The 20,168-nt window shown below is 35.3% G+C and overlaps 1 protein-coding gene across 1 annotated transcript in view; it reads right to left on the reverse strand.

Moving 5' to 3' along the window:
* Positions 1-20,168, reverse strand: part of mid2 (midline 2) — a 179,594-nt gene that overhangs the window by 141,866 nt on the left and 17,560 nt on the right. The window contains exon 2 of the mRNA XM_087799612.1: positions 3,608-3,660. The gene's annotated coding sequence lies outside the window, so the exon portion shown is untranslated. The remainder of the gene's footprint in view (positions 1-3,607; positions 3,661-20,168) is intronic.

A 20,168-nucleotide genomic window follows, 5' to 3' on the forward strand; every position in this document is an offset into this window, starting at 1 on the left:
TGTCAGAGGTTCTCGCCGCGGAGAGACGGTCGGGGATGATGATGAAGACCGGAGGACGACGGGAATTGAAATAGATTAAGTGAAAAGGAGAGAGAAAAGGTCAAGGTGCAATCAAACTCTACCTCCCATATTTTTTTTTTATCTATTCCGAGCCGGCCCCCTGGAAACGAGGGCGTAAATTAAGATGAATGTGAACGTTGAAGGTGAGAGGAAGAAGAAATGGAAGTGCACGGTGGTGGGAGTGATAATGAGGAACCGGAGCAGAGGCAGGTTCGTTTAAACAAGTGGATTTGGAACGAAAATAGCTTTGAAATCATCCATGCGGTTATGTTTTCATTGACGTTTTCATCAGTGTCCATCCTTACGGCCCTGAACTGTATAGAGGTGTGTATTGGCAAGAATCTGGTGATACGATAAGTATCACGATACAGAGTAAATGATATGATATATTGCAAGAGTAGTAACACGGATATATGTGTAGTATTGTCCAGTACTTGACTCTGGTTTTGCAGAATTTACAGACCACATGACTCTTGACGAAGTTGTCACTGCTTTCATTTGTTTTCAAACCAAAATGTGTCCAAACATCAGCTTTGAAAGCTTCTGGAGTCCACGGTATCCTCTCGTCCTCAGTCATCCGAAAGAATTGTTCCTTTAGCTATGGAGGATGTAATGCTTGCTGCCATCTAGTGGCCGGAATTTTAATTGCAAAAGATCAAACGGACAGAATGTTTGCACGTTATTGTAATAAAAAATGTATATATTAATATATAGAACTATGATACAAATTAAAAATGATTTATTTGAGAAAAAAACAATTAATTAATAATAAACCTTTTTAAAATATACAGTGATGTTAAAAATCGATGCGCAATCGTGGAAAACGATATAAAAATATTCAAGCGTGTCAGTATTTTCTTACATCTCTACATATTGTATTGAACGTGTGTTAATCATGCAGTTAGTATTGTATCCTCTCGTCCTCAGTCTTTACCACGATCTCAAAAAAAAAAAAAAAATCAACAAATGCCCAGAATATTTGTTGTTATTGTACTACATTTTTTTAAATTAATATATATTTTATACACACTTTATTGAATTATCAACCATATAAAGAACTATGAAAAAAAATGACATGTGATTTATTTGAGAAAAAAGAAAAGATAAATTAATTAATACTAAACTTTTTCTTTTTTTTTAAATACAGTGATCTCAAATATCGATGCAAAATCGTGGAAAACTATATAAAAATATTCAAGCGTGACAGTATTTTCTTAAACCTCTACAGATTGTATTGAACGTGTGTTAATCATGCAGTTAGAAATACAAAAAAGTGTATATTAAAGATACTGCATTGACGTAAACAAAAGCAGGGGAAGAGCTAAATAAAAAAAACAATCGATTCAATGATAAATAATTGTTAAAGCAGCAATACGTAAGTATTAAAAACAATGTTTCCTGTGCCCCCTAGCGTCAGAACAATGTAACTGCAATGTTGTGAATCCTTCGCTGCCAAAAACTAAATGTGTATTTGTTACAAAACAAAAAAAAATACTCTTGTGTCTCGTTTTACCGCCCTGAAAATTTTATTTTTGTGCGTCACCGTTTCAAAAAAGGTTCTCAGTAAACGCTTTGATTGACAGCTGTCAACTGTAGCCCCGAAGGTTTTCGAGAAGTTCCACAAACGGAGTGAAGCGTGAGACCAGCATGGGAAAGTCACACAGGAATGCAGTGAGACGGGTCTGTCTTTAACTCGCATCAAAAGTGCCTTTCAATCAACCTTCTTCTTCTTCGGTTCGCTCCTCCCGTTTGTGTCAAAGACAACATTAATCAGACTCGTCTCACATGTCAACGATCCATCAAAGCACAGCTGTGGGACCATTGAAGCTGCCGCTGTGGAAAAATACATCTGATCCAACCATGTTTGTAGTTTGAAACTAGCTATTGTATCTGATGACAAACATTGTTTTTTGTCATGAAAGAAAGTCAAATAATCCGTAAAACAGTTTGAGATGAATGGTTTTGGCAAGAATCTGGTGAAACGATATGTACCACGATACAAGGGGCAACAATACCATATATACTGATACTGTAGTAACAAGGATATATTTGTAGTATTGTCGAGTACTTGACTCTGGTTTTGCAGAATTTACAGACCACATGAAACTTGACGAACTGCTTTCGTTTGTCTTCAAACCAAAATGTGTCCAAACACCAGATTTAAAAGCTGCCTGAGTCGACTGTATCCTCTCGTCCTCAGTCATAGGAAGGATCTCGCAGGAATTGTATTGTTCTTGGAGGATGTAATGCTTGCTGCCATCTGGCGGCTGGAATTTGAATTGCACCAAAACAAAAATTGTCAAACGGACAGAATGTTTGCACGTTATTGTAATAAAAAATGTATATATTAATATATAGAACTATGATACAAATTAAAAATGATTTATTTGAGAAAAAAACAATTAATTAATAATAAACATTTTAAAATATACAGTGATGTTAAAAATCGATGCGCAATCGTGGAAAACACTATAAAAATATTCAAGCGTGTCAGTATTTTCTTACACCTCTACAGATTGTATTGAACGTGTGTTAATCATGCAGTTAGAAATGTATCCTCTCGTCCTCAGTCTTTACCACGATCTCGCGGTAACTTCATCGTTTCCTTGGCTACAAAGGACATAATAACTGCTGTCGAAAGTTTAATTGCAACATAAAAAATATTTATGTTAATTGTAAAATTTTCTAAATTAATTTTTTTATTTTATACACTATTGTAAAACTGAAAAATTTGGAAATGAATAAGGAATGTATAAGATCCATATGGTATCTTAAAAAAATATAAAGTGGCCGAAAGCTTCATGAAGCAGTGTCATTATCTTCAGAGTCCACTAGATGGCGTCTTCTGCACTATTTTCCCTTTGTTTTAAACAACTTTTCTCATGAAACATATTTTTTTAAACGGATGGCGCCACCTACTGACCTCTAAACAACATGTTACCGTTTCATGAAGCTTCATGAAACAGTGTCATTATCTTCAGAGTCCACTAGATGGCGTCCCTGCACTATTTTCATTTGTTTTGAACAACTGTTCTAATTAAACATTATTTTTTTTAACTAATGGCGCCACCTACTGACCTCTAAACAACATGACACTGTTTCGTGAAGCTTCATAAGACCATCACTAGCTGAAAGTTAATTTGAAAAATGCATATTAATATCAATATTAATTGTAAATTTAAATAAAATGATACAAATGATACAGGGCTGCTACATATATAGATATAGTACAATGTAAATATATGGTGATATTTAAATGTATCAATATTTTCTTATAAACCTTAAGATACGGTATCAAATATTTATTTATTTTCGGTAAAGTCGGCTCTGAACATCCGATCATCAACTATAACGTCGAATCTAACCGATTATTCAATAGTAAAATTACATTTATGATAACTTAACGCACCAAAGCAACCGTGCACACATGGAAAACGTGAGTTGACGGAGGTGCTGCCAGGGATGTGGGCCGGGATGAAGAGGGAGAAGATCCTGCACAGCCTGGTTATAAATAGAAGAGTGGGAGGAGGAGATAGCGGCGACGTACCTGTGGGCTTCCAGGCAGCCTAGTTAGCGCTGAGCGGCAGTGATGTGGACGCCCTGGATAGAGACAGAGAGGCAGATACATGAGAGAGAGCTGCACAGGTGGAGGAGATTTGCAAGAGAATATTAAGCAGTCCAAGAGTTTCAACAAGAACTGGATCGGATCAGTGATACAAAAAAAAAAGAAAAAAAAAGAAAAAAGGTTCGAAACAGGTGAAGCTAGTCCATAATATTTGAATATATTTCAAATGATGTTCGATTGTGAGTCAGTTGTCGCACAAAATACATGGACAATATTTCATTTGTTGATATCAATAGCAGGGAAAGTAACAGAAGAGTATTTTTTTTTAATTATTGTTGTTGATTTTTGTGCTACATGCACTTGTTTAATATATTTTTCAAGTATATGTCACAGTTCAGATTGTACTAGTAGGATTCCAGATCCTACCGGATTCAAGATTGGTACTAGCAGGATATAATATAATATAATATATAATATAAAATGATGGGATCCGTTCAAATGATACGGTACATATTGGGGGATTTGTCTTATCTTAATTATAGTAAAAGGGATCTACAGTATGTGGTTTTTTAAATTTAAAATCAAAATGTTTGGCGTGTCTTAACATGTGTAATTAAATCGTTTTTGGGCAAAAATTAAAATTAAATATCCAATTTGTAACCAATTGAAAAATAAACACTAAATTGATCAAGGGAAAAGGGAGGCATATTAATTAATAAAAATGACTATTGCTAAATAACTCTATATTGTCAAGAATTAGGATTTTATTATCGTAAAAATCAAGGTTTTTAAAGGTCATCAATCCAGTCGTACTCTCAAAATTCACTCCTTAAACTTCTAATTTCCTAAATTTCCAACATGTACTGTATATGGGAAGACATTTTTTCCAATACAAGATAAATTGATTGCATTTAGTTTTTGTATGTAGACCTTTATTGCAGTTTCACGTAAACTCTCTGGGCCCTCTCCCCTACCAACCCCCTCTCACTAGGTTCCCTCCTGTTGTGCTACAATGATTGCACCGTTTACGTAACAAAATGAGTGTCTACAGGGTTTGCCTTGTGGGTTTTCTAGGACTTCTAGTGTTAAAGATAAAACTGTCCTTCATGTCTTACTAATGCCACATGTTCCCTCTTAATTAATATGACAGTAGATTAACTTATTTTATCCGTTATGTTAATGTTTAATGACAGTTTTTCTTAACTAAAACCATATGTAACTGAAAAAAAACATCATTTTGAATCAACAACATCTATGATAATCTAACTCTACAGTATTTTTTGTGTCTCTTTCTTCGATATGACCAGAAAATGACAATAAAAGATTAAGTTGTTGAAGATATAAGACGATCAATTTATCAGCTGAGCTTTAGTTCCTTAGTGTTCTGAATTCTTGACCAAACGAAATATAGATTTTAAAGAAATGCCTGTAACACCATCAAGTTTGCGTCTTGTAGCAATATTCTTTTTTAATGATAATGATATATAATATAATCTTAGTTATTATTACTCTTGTTGTAAGTCTATGTATTATTATTGACATACAGTATAGCATCTCCTTATCTTACCTTAAACACTGACATCTTTGTAGGTCACACTATCAACATGAACATTCATTTACTTTGATTTTTACCAACCATCCGGCAGGCCACATAAAATGACTTGACTGGGCCAGATTTTGGCCCCCAGGCCCTGAGTTATGATCGAGTACCATTTGTCTTTGTTATCACAACAGTGAGTTCTTCCATCGCACTTATATTTCGACTTCCTATTAAATACTAATCAGGATGCAAATGGTGTGACGTGACTCAAGAGGATATTGATTTTTTATTTTATGGAACAATCTATATGATAATCTATATTTTCTCACATGGCGAGTGTGGAACTTCTCTCATAACCAAGCGAGGGAGCAAATCAGCGATTTATCCTTTAATGCCCGAACAAAATAGACACTCAGACCCTCGGAATTGAAACAGCAGCGGCGATGAATACCAAGTGATGGTGAACTCGCTTCCCCAGCGACCAGTTTTTCATTTCAATATTCCTCCTGAATGTATGTTTGTTCACACTTGCTGATGATGTATGGAAGGATATCCGTGTCGAAAGGATTCGTTTAGTATTTCAAATGTTGAAACTTCAGAAGTGTTTCTGATTAAAATGTTGTTTTTTCAAGCATAACTTTTTTTTTAAGTTGAATTCAATCATTTTTGTATTAAAAGGTAGATTTTTTTTTAATATAATAGAATTAAACTGTTTCCTTATTCAATAATTTTCTTTTACACATAGAGTTTGATATTTTATTCCAATAATTGAAAAATAAATGTTCTAAATTGAATATATTTTTTTAATTCTTAGCCTTTTAAATTCAATATAAAAATGCCAGTCAACACAATTTTTGGGGGAAATAGACATGATCGGCTCAGTACTCAAATTATAACATTTCGAATTTATCTTGAATTATTGGAATATAAATTAAAATAATTAATTCATTTTGAAAATATTTAAATCGTTCAACTATTAAATAAAGTAATAAAAAATATTATTTAATACAGAAATTATTAAATTTTATTATTTAAAAAAAAGAATTATATGTAAAGGAACAACGAAATCACGCAAGATCCCAGTGATGACTGAGGATGAGAGGATACAGTGGATGCCAGCAGCTTTTAAAGCTGATATTTGGACATATTTTGCTTTTAAAACAAATTACAGCAGTTGAGAAAATATTGACACGCTTGAATATTTTTATAGTTTTCCACGATTGCACATCGATGTGAATTATTGGAGTTAAAATAAAAATTATTAATTCATTTTAAAAATATTTAAATCCATTAATCCAACTTTTAAAGAAAATAATAAAATCAACATTTAATATAGAAATTATTCAATTTAATTATTAAAAAAAAAGAATTAAATGTAAAAAAAACAACAACTTTTAAATATAAAAAAAGGAATAGTTTCCACATTTTAAAAGTTAAATTAAACTATTTAATATTCTGATGCCACCGATATATTCCCATAAAGATAGTCTGTATCATATACAAGTTTGTTTATTTTTTGGCTGAAAAGTGAAGCTAAACATTAATCCAAACACATAAAAGCAGCATTGCAAGAAACACACAACTTTGAGTGTTTACACAAACTGAAACGCACAAGCTGCTCTTTCAGCGAAGGTGTCGACGGCTCTAGAATTAGCTCGGGACAAACTCGGCGGCACAACAACACACACTTTGTATCGGCTCCATCACACCTTCTGTTTCCTGTTCGGCTCTGACCTCACTCGCGACGGGAAACACAAACATTGTGCGTCAGACTTCAGCACTTTTTTTCTTTTTTTTTCCCAGGATGGGACGTGTTACAAAAAGTGTTTTTATTTAGACACAACTGGGGCTTCCTTGTACTCCGGTATGTTTGTGCGTTTTCACACACACACACAAACACACACAAGGGCGGTTTGTTTTGAAAAGCAACTTGAAGACATACAAATAAATAAATCTGAACTCAATTTTGGGGTTAAATTGTTCAAGGAAAAGAGCAAAACTGAGCTCATTGAGTTATTTCAGTGAATATGTGAGTAGGAGTGTGAGAAATTATTGATAGACTTAAATATTGCAATATTTTTTGCCATGATACCGTATTGATATAACAGCACTCTATATTTATTTTTGACCTTCAATCATTTCTTTTTATTTTTTATCATAATTCTTTTTTTTAACTGTCTACAAAATAAAATAATTAGATATTTAAAAATCGATCTAAAATGAACATGCAGATGTTTTCGCTGTTTGTTTATTTTTGTGTTGCAGTTGAATTTCTGGCCACAAGATGACAGCAGTCATGACATAAATAAGTTATCTAAATTAGATACATTTACAAACCACAGTGAAATATTTACAGCATTTGTTCATTTTTGTTTTACAATTACACTTCATATGACTAGATGGCAGCGGCCATTATGTTCTTTGGCGATAAAGGAACAACGAAATCCTGCAAGATCCCAGTGATGACTGAGGATGAGAGGATACAGTGGACTTCAGCAGCTTGTAAAGCTGATATTTGGACATATTTTGGTTTCAAAACAAATTAAGGAAAGTTAAGAAAATATTAAATATTTTTATATAATTTTCCACGATTGCACATCGATATTGAACAACACTATATTTTTTAATTGTTTATTGTTATCATTGTTTTTTGTCCTTAAATCACGTTTAAATTTCAATTTGCTATTTCAATATAGTGTGTATAAATATATATTCATTATTTTCAGTAACATGCAAATAACATTTTTGTTGTGGTTAGGGTCCTCCGTAGATAAAGAAACAATAAAAATTCTGCGAGATCCTGAGGACAAGAGGATACAGTGACTCCAGCAGCTGATGTTTTGATATATTTTAAGTTACGACTTCGTCAAGAGTCATGTGGTCTGTAAATTCTGCAACACCAGAGTCAAGTACTGGACAATACTACACATATATCCTTGTTACTACAGCATCACAATGTATCACAATATATTGTATCGTGCCCCTGTATCTTGATAGATATCGTATCTCCAGATTCTTGACAAAACACACCTCTATACAGGAGAAGGAAAAACTAATTTTTGACAAAATTACGTCACATCAGCTGCAATTCTTCTTTGTTTTTCATTACCATTATTGGTCCAACATGTCTTTTGCATCTGCTGTCCAAAAACATCTCCTCAACCTCCAAACATAACCTTCATTTGACATCCACAGCTTCAGACTCGCGAGCCTCAAATTGAGGACAAACCACGGGCCTCACAACGTCTGGGCGGAGATCTGGGTTCCCCGGGTTCCTGCCTCGGCTTGAAGTGTATAATAAGGTTGAACCTCAGGCTTTAATAACTGTCAACTTCTTTTTTCACTCGGATGCACTTTTAATTATGAGCTCCAAGGCTCTGGAGCGACTGTACTCGCTGCCTTTTAACGAAGGTCCCTGAACTTTCCAGAGCTGGCTCGGAGTCAGAGCAGAAAAGATGCTGCTTAGAAGCACATTAACCCCTTCAGGGACGGATTAGCTCCAGACCGGAGGAGGAGACCAGACTAACAAATGTGCTGAGCCCGGTTTCTAAGTGACATTCAATTTAAAAGGGGGGGATATATGAACGCTTTGGAATTGGATAACAGGTAAGAAGCATATTTGTTATATTTGTCATGTAGACTTTGTAACCTTGTGAAGTAAATTAGCTTTTAAGAAAGTTTCTGCAAAAGCCATAAATCAACTCTGTATCCTCAGCAGCAGAACAGGAAACAGTTTAGTTTTTTTTCAGTTTTCTCTGATATATATTGCTTTATATAAATATTAATATTGTATATATATAGAGCATCATTAAAAATTAATAGTGAACAGTCATTTAGGGGTTTGAAATGAAAAGAATCTTACGACACAATACAGGGGCATCGATGCAATATACAGTATGGTGATACTGTAGTAACAAGGATATATTTGTAGTATTGTCGAGTACTTGACTCTGGTGTTGCAGAATTTACAGACAACATGACTTTTGACGAAGTCGTAACTCCTTTCATTTGTTTTGAAACCAAAATATGACCAAACATAAGCTTTAAAAGTTGCTGGAGTCACTGTATCCTCTCGTCCTCAGTTGTTCTACAACACTTGAACACTTAGTGTTAGTCCTCTCCAAAAAATTATGTTAATTTTAGGATAACATTGTTAATAAGTTACACCGATCATCAACAAATACCACAACATATTGTGATACTGTAGTAACAAAGATATATTTGTAGTATTGTTGAGTACTTGGCTCTGGTGTTGTAGAATTTACAGACCACATGACTCTTAACAAAGTTGTTACTGCTTTCATTTGTTTTGAAACCAAAATATGTCCAAACATCAGCTTTAAAAGCTGCTGGAGTCAAATGTATCCTCTCATCCTCAGTTGTTCTACAACACTTGAACACTTAGTGTGAGTCCTCCCCAAAAAAATTATGTAACTTATTAACAATGTTATCCTAAAATTAACACAATCAACAAATATCGCAACATATTGCGATAGTGTAGTTACAAGTATATATGTGTAGTATTGTCCAGTACTTGACTCTGGTGTTGTAGTATTTACAGACCACATGCCCCTTTAGAAGTCGTAACTGCTTTCATTTGTTTTCAAACCAAAATATGTCCAAACATCAGCTTTAAAAGCTGCTGGAGTCAAATGTATCCTCTCATCCCTAGTCGTTGCCACAATGTCATCGTCCCTTTTGCTGCGAAATGACTGTTTTATTGAATCACAAAAGAAGAACAAACATTGCAAATTTTTTAACATTTCTAAAATAAAATTGAATTATTTTATACACACTTTTAAGAAATGTATCCCATAAAATAACTTTGAAAACAATAAACCTTGATTTGAAGGCCAAAAATAAACAAGTATTTACATATTTATTTTAATAAAAAACAGTGTCGTTCAATGACGGTATCGTAAGGAAAAGTTTTGTGTAGGAGAAGGAAAAAGTGTATTGATATTTTCTTCAACCCCTCGTCTCATTATGCATGAATAAAACGGAATTTATATCACACTACACCAAAGAAATCCAACACAAAATAGTCTGTAAGAACCCAAGCCCGACTTTTTTTGCACAATGGACGCTTATCTTTTAAACAAATGGGACAGAAACAAGCTTCTAAGCGTGTGAAGATAAGAAAGAAATCTCGTTTTTTTTTTCCAAAATGAAACTTCTCCAGACAGTAGTCATCAATACAAGAGAATCGAATGCCTCACAGACAGTAAAGCTGATGTGAAAATCGATCCGGTCTTTCCTACTGGCTGCTCAAGTACAGAGAACAACTTTCCCCACTGGACCAAATACTCTCCCGGGGCTTCACGATGACGGATCATGTCGAACGCTTTTCATCGACCAGAGATGTTGAACAATAATTGCAGAAGAAGCCATCATAACGGAGATCTTCGGTGAGACGGTCGAACTGAGAGTTCAACGGAAGAGAAGATAACAGCCCACGGACACAGTGGGAGAAACTATTTAAATGTACATCAAACACACAGCCTGGAGAAGAAGTTCAGCAAAGTGTGAGTCGTCTCGTTCCTGCCTTCATGTTCTTCCTGCAGAGCTTCCTGCAGCCGCTCCACCATCTTCTTCTTCCTCTGCACCATCTAAATATTTGATATGAAGTCTGGTGTTGTTTTAGGCTTAGTCGTCTCGCTTTGTGATCAGATCGTGTCATTGATTTGTTGCACGGCGGGTCAAAGAAACGGACGGACTCGTCAAACAAAGACGTAATAATCAACAGTACATCAATTTCTAGTTTCCTAGAAACACAAACGATTGAGACCCCATGTACCCCGAGATGTCCACTGCAAAATATATCAATCTATACATTTATACACGGGGTTTTGATGTTTACAAATTGTTCTTAGCCTGAACCGACTCCCCTAACAGTAGTATAACTCCACAAGTCACCGTAGTATAACTCAACAAGTCACCGTAGTATAACTCCAGGAGTCACAGTAGTATAACTCCGGGAGTCACCGTAGTATAACTCCGGGAGTCACCGTAGTATAACTCCGCGAGTCAACGTAGTATAACTCCGCGAGTCACCGTAGTATAACTCCGCGAGTCACTGTAGTATAACTCCGCGAGTCACAGTAGTAAAACTCTGCGAGTTAGTGTAGTATAACTCTGCGAGTAAGTGTAGTATAACTCCGCAAGTCACCGTAGTATAACTCCTCAAGTCACAGAAGTGTAACTCTGCGAGTCACCGTAGTATTTCTCCGCAAGTCACCATAGTATTTCTATGATAGTCACAGTAGTATTACTCCGCAAGTCCCCGTAGTACAACTCCGGGAGTCACCGTAGTATAACTCCACGAGTCGACGTAGTATCACTCTGTGAGTCACCGTAGTATAACTCCAGGAGACCCCGTAGTATAACTCCGCAAGTCACCGTGATATAACTCCGCAAGTCACTGTAGTATAACTCCGCAAGTCACCGTATTTCTCTGCGAGTCACGTAGTATTTCTCCGCAAGTCACCGTAGTATAAGTCCGAGAGTCACAGTAGTATTTCTCCGCGAGTCACCGTAGTATTTCTCCGCGAGTCACCGTAGTAGAACTCCGGGAGACACCGTAATATAAGTTCGGGAGTCACCGTAGTAGAACTCCGGGAGACACCGTACTATAACTCCGCGAGTCGACAAAAAAGTATTACTCCACGAGTCACTGTAGTATTACTCCGCAGGTCCCCACAGTATTACTCGGGGAGTCACTATAGTATAACTCCACAAGTCACCGTAGTATAACACCACGAGTCACCGTAGTAATACTCCTGGAGTCACCGCAGTATCACTCTGAGAGTCACTGTAGTGTTACTCGGCGAGTTGCTGTAGTATAACTCTGTGAGTTAGTGTAGTATCACTCTGCAAGTCACCTTGGTAATACTCGTGAAATAATCCTTCCAAGTCGCACTATATTCATCCACCCAAGTACAATAAAAACTAATGTACGAAGATATTTGGAGTACATCTTTTGAAGTTCTTGATTGTGAACCTTTTGATTGAAAATATTTATTTTGCAAGTACTTTGACGAAGCATTTCTAAGGCTTCACTGTACGTCAATGCCATTTGAAAAGGTAAAAAAAAAAGAAGGTCATAGAAGTTGGAGAGAAATTGCTTTTTGGAAAGTGTGATTTTTTTTTTGTGTTTTCATCAAATCATCAGAAGAAAAGTTCGGTTTTTCCATCGACCAGGTCACTTGTTGTAAAACCCAAGGCCGGATCTGGCTTGAAATCATATTTTCTACTACTTGGAAGTGCACGAAAACCTAAATTAGCTCAAAAACAAATCAAGCGTATGAACCTTGATACAGTTTTGATGTTTTTATAGCGAACTAAATGTCAACAATTAATGCAAGAAAATGCAATGGACGGTTAATCCCTGGTGTCCACTGAAAGTGTAAGGAGTCCAGTTAAAGATACAATAAACTTGGACATGTTTATTCCACATGTTCCATTCAAAACCTCAATCACCTCGTCCACCGTGTCCCGGATCAGATGAAGGAACTCTTGCATTTCTAGTGCATTTCTCTCCAGTTGATCCTCGTCAAACACTTCACACAATGATAAGCGTTAAAGTATAATGCTGTACAATAGTACACTTAAGTATCATGGCGCTGTGCGACAACTTACAAAGGACAAGAGTTGTAATTGTACAAAGGACATGACAATGAATGCATCTTTCAAGGAGACATCTTCTGGAACAAAGGCCGAATCAGGACTTGAGGAACATGACACATGCATTACTGACATTAGCCTCCAAGTAGCAGTACTAATAGTGTTGAAAGTGGAAGAGTATAGTGGATTTCCATATATACAGTATATGTCAGAGTACAGACTAGGATCCAGTAGGATCTGGAATCCTACTAGTACAGATTGGAATTCTACTACTGTATTGGGATCTAGAATATTGGAATTCCGATCTGTAGTAGGACAAATGGGAATTCTACCAGGACAATCTCCAATTCTAATAGGAGAAAGTCGGATTACATTAAAATGTTTTGGAAAATAGACTGAATCATGGAATTCCAATCTGTACTAGTAGGATTCCAATCTGTACCGTGACATATATAAACATCACATACTTCTGCCAAGGAGCTCATTTCAGTTCATAACTTTATCAAGTCAATAAGACACATTTCATGAATTTGAGTCACAGTTCACCCATAATTCAAATTTCACAAATGTAAGTAAGTAATTTTCATTTGTATAGCGCTTTTCCAGACCAGGGTCACAAAGCGCTTAAACAATCAAAACAATATTCAATAAAGTATATACTTTAAAGGTCAAGATAATACTGAGAACACAACAGAAGTTCCAGAAAATCAAGGAAAAGCCTGAACAAATAAAAATGTCTTAAGATGTTTCTTGAAGGAGTCAGTAGATCATCAAACACAGAGATGGTTCCAAAGCTTAGGAGCAACAGTCTGGAAGGATTTCTCTCCTCTGGTCCTGAAGCGTGTTCAGGAACCATCAGTAGATTCTGATCCACAGACCTCAGAGCCCGAGCTGGGGTGTAAGTCTGGATCAGATCACTGATGGAAGGTCTGACCATGAATAGATCTGAAAGTAAGAACCAGAATTTTAAAATTGATCCTGAAAGAAACTGGCAGCCAGTGAAGAGTTTTAAGGATCGGAGAAATGTGAGTTCTTCTACTAGAAGAGTCAGAGTGAGTTGTTCTACTCACCCACAAAGTCGAATAAGGGTTGGGATTATTTTCAGACAGGAAGTACCCCAGGTAAATATCGCAAGCGCTTCCAGAGCGCAATACAGTCTACACTGGTAGCGCTCGCGAAATCTACCCAGAGTACTTCCTGTTCATATTGCTTGTTGTTTTGTAAACTTCTGCTACAAACAACATTTAAATATAGACTTTTTTTTAAAATTTCAGAACAATTCCTCATGTCGAGGCTTCAATACAACATGGACGTTACAGACGAGCAGTATGGAGGTATTTGGATGTTTTTAAGTGTCTTTTTGGGCGAAGACGAAGACAACCGAGCTCCAGTCGCTACATTAAAATGAACAAACTTGTTTGTCCATAACTCTAAAAAGGAACAGATTACTCTGAAAATAATCCCAACCCTTCCTTAGTCAACATGAGGGTGAGTAGAACATGAGTACATTTTTGGTGAACTATCACTTTAAGGAAATTTTTGTTAACTCCAAAATCATTTCCTGAACATCAACCCAACCATTGAACTTGTTGTCAAATCAATAATTCCTGCACACTTTTTGTCAACATTATCAGAATGAGGTAGATTTAGTTTTTGGAGCTTTTTTTGGAAAACATTCTTTGTTTTTTTGAGCGGAATTAGGCAAATTACACTCAACAGCCTCTGCTTTGTCTTGGATTTCTGTTGAACTGATAAATATTCTATTCAGTTTTGAACCAGCAGCCTTTAAAAAAAAAGTTCTGGAAGAGCGGTGTCACAATCCTGTGGGTAATGGCCGGCACTTGAACACATCACACATCCACCACATGAATATGAATGATGCTCTGTGTCCTTCAAAAACATTCCCCAAACTACAGTTATTAAAGCCGAGCAAACATCGTCCTTGATTTAACCTCCATCCGAGCAAAGAAGCTCCATTTAGCTCCGACACTCTCCTCCATGCACAAATGAGGATGCATATGCAGAAGGAATGCACCAAAAAAAAAAAAAAAAAAGCCACAGCGACTAAGAATACCAAGCAGATTACAAGCGGGTGGATGTGTAGTGCTTCTCGGCTTATTTCGGTGTAATTTACTCCCTTTATCCGCGGGCGCGCAGCCGGTGAAGAGAGGGATGAGGCGTAAGAACCATGTGAATGGAGAGCGAGGGACGGACATGAAGGCAGGAAGGTTCTGAAAGGGTACGTTTAATCCTTTGCACCAACAAACAAGGCAGATGAGACGGCGCTGAACGTTTGATCGCAGATTAACGGCTGTGTAAACTGGGGGTTTTGCTAATTTGACGATTAAATATGATTTTCGGAAACATGGTTCCTGATCTATTCCATGGTAGACACTGTTAAACGTTGATGCTGGGACGCTAAGAAATGGATGGATTGATGACAAATATCCACTTCATCAAAGATGCTTCTTACACATTTGTTAAGGATTCATACTTTATTTCCTGAAATTATCTGAAATAGTTTGACTTTTTTTTTTACAGCCAACACATTTTCTGACGCTACAGTTTAACTTAACAATTTAATAAGAGACCGTATCATTTCTAAAAAATGGGCAACATCGGTGCAGAGTTAGTCGTTGGTGAAAAGGACCTTGGGCAATTCCGACCCATTAATGTTCTTCTCTTCTAGTGTAGACTCACAGAATACCTTGACGAAAAAGAGAATAAAACTGGGAAGTTACAGACGTAAGAGGTGCTTACAAACTTTACTGAGACATGAACACCAAATATGAACTTGAGATTTTAAGTTTGTTTTACAGATATTCGGAAGTATTACTTACAGGATAATCTGCAGGGAATTTTCTTTATTAGTATGCCATGTGAGAGAGACGTCAAGAAAAAAAAAGAAAGTAAGAACCAGAATTTTTTTTATTTATCCTGATGGAATCTGACAGCCAGTGAAGAGTTTTAAGGATCGGGGAAATGTGAGTTCTTCTATTAGAGCAGTTCAGAATTCTCGCTGCAGAGTTTTGTATTAACTGCAGGCGAGACAGATCCTTCTTGTTTAGACACCAAAATAAACTGTTACTAGCTCCAGATAAAGTTGTGACATCCTTTTTCTAATTTTATTATTATTATTCCTTTTTGGGTGTTTCACCGCTCAGTTTTTTGGTCACGTAATTCTTTTAAACATAAGATTTCAACCCTTCAATACTTTGTATATATATTTCTAGTTGTTGTGGGCAACATAAGACAATAAGGTGGAACACAGTTGTCCCATTAGCTTTGACTTTCACTGGTGCTGAATCCTTATGATGGATTAAAGCCCTAATAAGTGCAGCTGATACAAGAGGGCAGGCTGGACAGGTGACTGAGGTCAACTGCTATGCTGATGATGTACTGCTATGCAACCATTATAAAACATCTTCAGTATGGAAGTATAATAAAACTGTTTTATTAATAATCTTGAATAATCTTGGTAATATTGGACAGAAGGAAATGGAAGGAATTGTTCTTAAGTCTCATATTTTTTGGCTGGAATGTATCAAATTGAAGCTAAAAATAATGAGATGTTAAAAATTCACAACTGGGGAATTAACCAGTAACACGAGAGCCAGTCATAACAGAACCTGGTTCCCATGGGTCGGACCAAGGACACAAGGCCCGGAGGACATCAGTCACATAGAAACCTATTATCCAGACACATTTTTGATGTGGAGGCTTCTGAAGAGATGAGAATAAAATGGGTCCTTTGTAGAGAACAAAGTTCTAACTGAGAACAGTCACAATATCCAGAGGGTATTTCCCCAGAGGGCAAGTGTCACATATGCTGGCTGGAAAACTGCACTTTTTTCCTATTCATTCACCACATTTAACGTCATATATTTGACTCTCTCAAGACAGAATATGGACTTGTTTAAAGACACTTGCTCCTGTGACGGGATTTAACCACAGAGGACATGAATACACATGAATACACAGACTGTACCACATATCCAGAGAAGTCAACACTATTACGAGCACAACTCATCATAGAGAGTATTTTGAAAAACGTGTACAACTGCAGAAGATGAAGTAAATCCAACGTTAAACGTATTTAAAATGAACAATAAATAAAACACATCAGAAGTCAAACATATAATTTAAAACATGTTGTCAAGATGTAATAGTTATGAGGAACAACCCTTAAAATGACATGTATATATTTTAAATTAATTAATAAATACTAAAATGACAGGGATAAACTTATTTGATTGCTTTATTTTATTATTTTTATGTTATTTTTCATATTTTTAACAATCTATTTTCAATCTATTTAACTTTAAATTAAAGTAAAAATAGAAGAAAAAAAAAATTCCAAGTAAAATAAGTCAGATTTCCATGTTATTCAATCAAGTGAATAGTTTTTGTGTATCTTTAAATACAACCCTAACCATTAAACCACAAATTACATTATTTATTTATTTATTTTTAATTCCTCTAAACGATTTTGGTTTAAATATCTTTTAAATACATTTTTTAATTAGTATTATTTAAAAATATTATGTTTATTTCTGTAAAAAAAATATTTTATATGTTTATGTTTTAGTTTTACTGTGTAAATAATTGTATTTTTCTAATACCTTGTTGTTAACGCGTATTATTACTCTTATTGTTAATTAGTGTGCTTTTTTTAATTCCCTTAAACCTTTTTGCAAACATTTCCAAATTACTACAGGAGTCCCTTTTAATTCTATTTTATTTACTTATTATCATCAGTGAGTTTGTACCAGTCACTAATGTATTCATATGTAAAATAAAATCTGTAAAATGATCTTTTAAAATTCTTATTTTAAAGATACATTGTGAGTAGAATGAAACAAAACTGTAACATCTAATTGCATAAAAATACATTTTATTATTTGTTAATATATTTGCTATATACCGACCGTGATATATAAACTATACAAAATAGAATAAAACTTTAAAGTTGCTCCACGTAGGAAGCAAAAGTTTCTGATCCGTTATATTGTTAATGAAAGAGAAAAAAAAAAACGCACAACCTTCACCGTGAGAATATTTCATTGAAGTGTTCAAATCAATGAACCTGCCTGCAAGAAAACAAACAACAACATTTGTAAAGAAATCTCAGCCTTTTATTTGAGAGTTTTCTTTGACAAAAAGATCACAAGCCTAGTCTGAACACGAGAGGATTAACGTGAGTGCGATTCACGACGACATGAAGGACGTGTGTTGTAAAAGTGTTGTTGTGTTTCTTTGATGGAACATACAACACATCAACACACCTCGTTGCCAAATGATAATGTTGATTAAAAGAGATATATATACACACACACACACAAAATGCAGTTTTTTCTAATCACAATCTTTTTTCAATAAATATTCATAATTTAAGACCATATCTTCATCATCCCCTGAATAAGAATTGAGCCTCTTTGACACAGAAAAAAAGGAAATAATTACGTCTACAGTGCCATCTAGCGTCCGTTTAGTGAAACACTCACCATTATATTAAATGGAAGTGTTGCAGGATGTTGCATGAACTGATCCTTTTTTTTTTTAGACAATATTTAATTCATAGTTTACATTTTTGAGCGTATTAAACATAATAATAATAAGTAAAATAATATAGAATAACATGATAATGCATCAGATGTTTATATTTTACAAAATAATAATTAGAACTAAACTATGGAACCAGAGTCAGTGCTTGACCTTGTGAATTTTCCAGGAAATCATCATGAATAACTTAATAAATGCAGAAGTTGTTGCCTTTTTGTACACGAAACAAAGGCTGTGAAGGTTGAAGTACAAAACGACTTTTGACCATCATCACTATATACAAATGAGCTGAAGAAGGGTTTGTTACTTGAATGCTAGAACATTTTGCAGGAAACTTGTTTGTGTTTTAATTAATCTCTCGAGATCTTCTACAAACAACTTTTAAAAAAACATTACATTTGCATGGATGGTCGCAGTATTGTTGGAAAAAGTCCAGTAATTTTCCTATGAAACTGTTTTCAGTTCAGTCAGTGAAGAACGAGATGTAAAAACGTGATTGTAAAAACCAACTACTGAACAAATGGCCATCGATTCACAGAACTCTGTCGGCGTCATTGTTGCGTCTGTGGCTGAAATCCAATACGTCAGTAGGCACAAGCCATATGCTGAGCGATCCATAATGAAACGGGCCACAGTTAAAGTGCTAAAGAGCCCAGTTTGTCGTGGCGCCGTGTGAATAATGGTGACGGCTGGCGTCAGGATTAGCTGCTGGGCTAGAAAACGCTCTCCTGCTGGTCCAGAGATCCTTTGCTTCCCTGGTCCTGGTTATATTTTATTTATAATTTAAAAAACAACAACTTTGCAATGAGGTAGAAACTATTAACTTTATACTAGTATTTGTGTACAAAATACAAAAAGTTATTGTGTTGGAGGAACAAAAGGCATCCATAGTAAGGGTGTGTATACATTTACATTTTTTTCAACACATCTAGTTGAGGTTTGTAACTGTTGTGTAACTGGTTACATGCAGTTGCGCTGCTTAATCACTAGAGGGTTCCGTCTCCATTCAAACTAAATCCCATTACAGCAAAGCCCTTCCAGTAGTCATCAGAAACACATGAATTCAAATAGGTACTATATTATTGCCAACAAAACAGATGACTAAACTTCCTTAAGTGTATTTTTCATAGTAACAGGTACACTTAAAATCTTCTTAAAATTGGCAGTGTGTCTTAAAACATTCTATGTATTAACCCTGATTTTACTCACTGACCTTGAACCGATTTCATGCGGTACATGGCACTCAGAAATCTGTAAAAATGTTGGTAAACTATAAAGCTAAACCGTCAGTCACCATCGTAATACTTTGCTATACTCCGAGTATTGATTGTAGTAATACTACGAAGTCGCAGTGTTTATTTTGTCAATCTAGGAAACTTTTAAACCATTTAAAAGTACGAAAAAATTATGTATGAATACAATTGTGGATCCTACAGTATTGCAATATATCGTTTCATTACCCCTGTATCATGATACTTTGCTATTCTCTGAGTATTGATTGTAGTAATACTACGAAGCCGCACAGTTTTTATTTTGTAATCTACGAACATTTTAAACCATTTAAAAGTAAGAAAAAAATGATGTATGAATACAATTGTGGATCCTACAGTATTGCAATGTATCTTTTCATTACCCCTGTATCGTGATACTTTGCTATTCTCCGAGTATCAATTGGAGTAATACTACGAAGCTGCACTGTGTTTATTTTTTAACCTACGAACATTTTAAACCATGTCAAAGTATGAAAAACGTATGTATGAATAAAAATGTTGATCCAACAGTATTGCAATATATCGTTTCATTTCCCCTGTATCGTGA

Source organism: Callionymus lyra, chromosome 9 (genome assembly GCF_982586985.1).
Source record: "Callionymus lyra chromosome 9, fCalLyr1.hap1.1, whole genome shotgun sequence".
Lineage (NCBI taxonomy): Eukaryota > Metazoa > Chordata > Actinopteri > Syngnathiformes > Callionymidae > Callionymus > Callionymus lyra.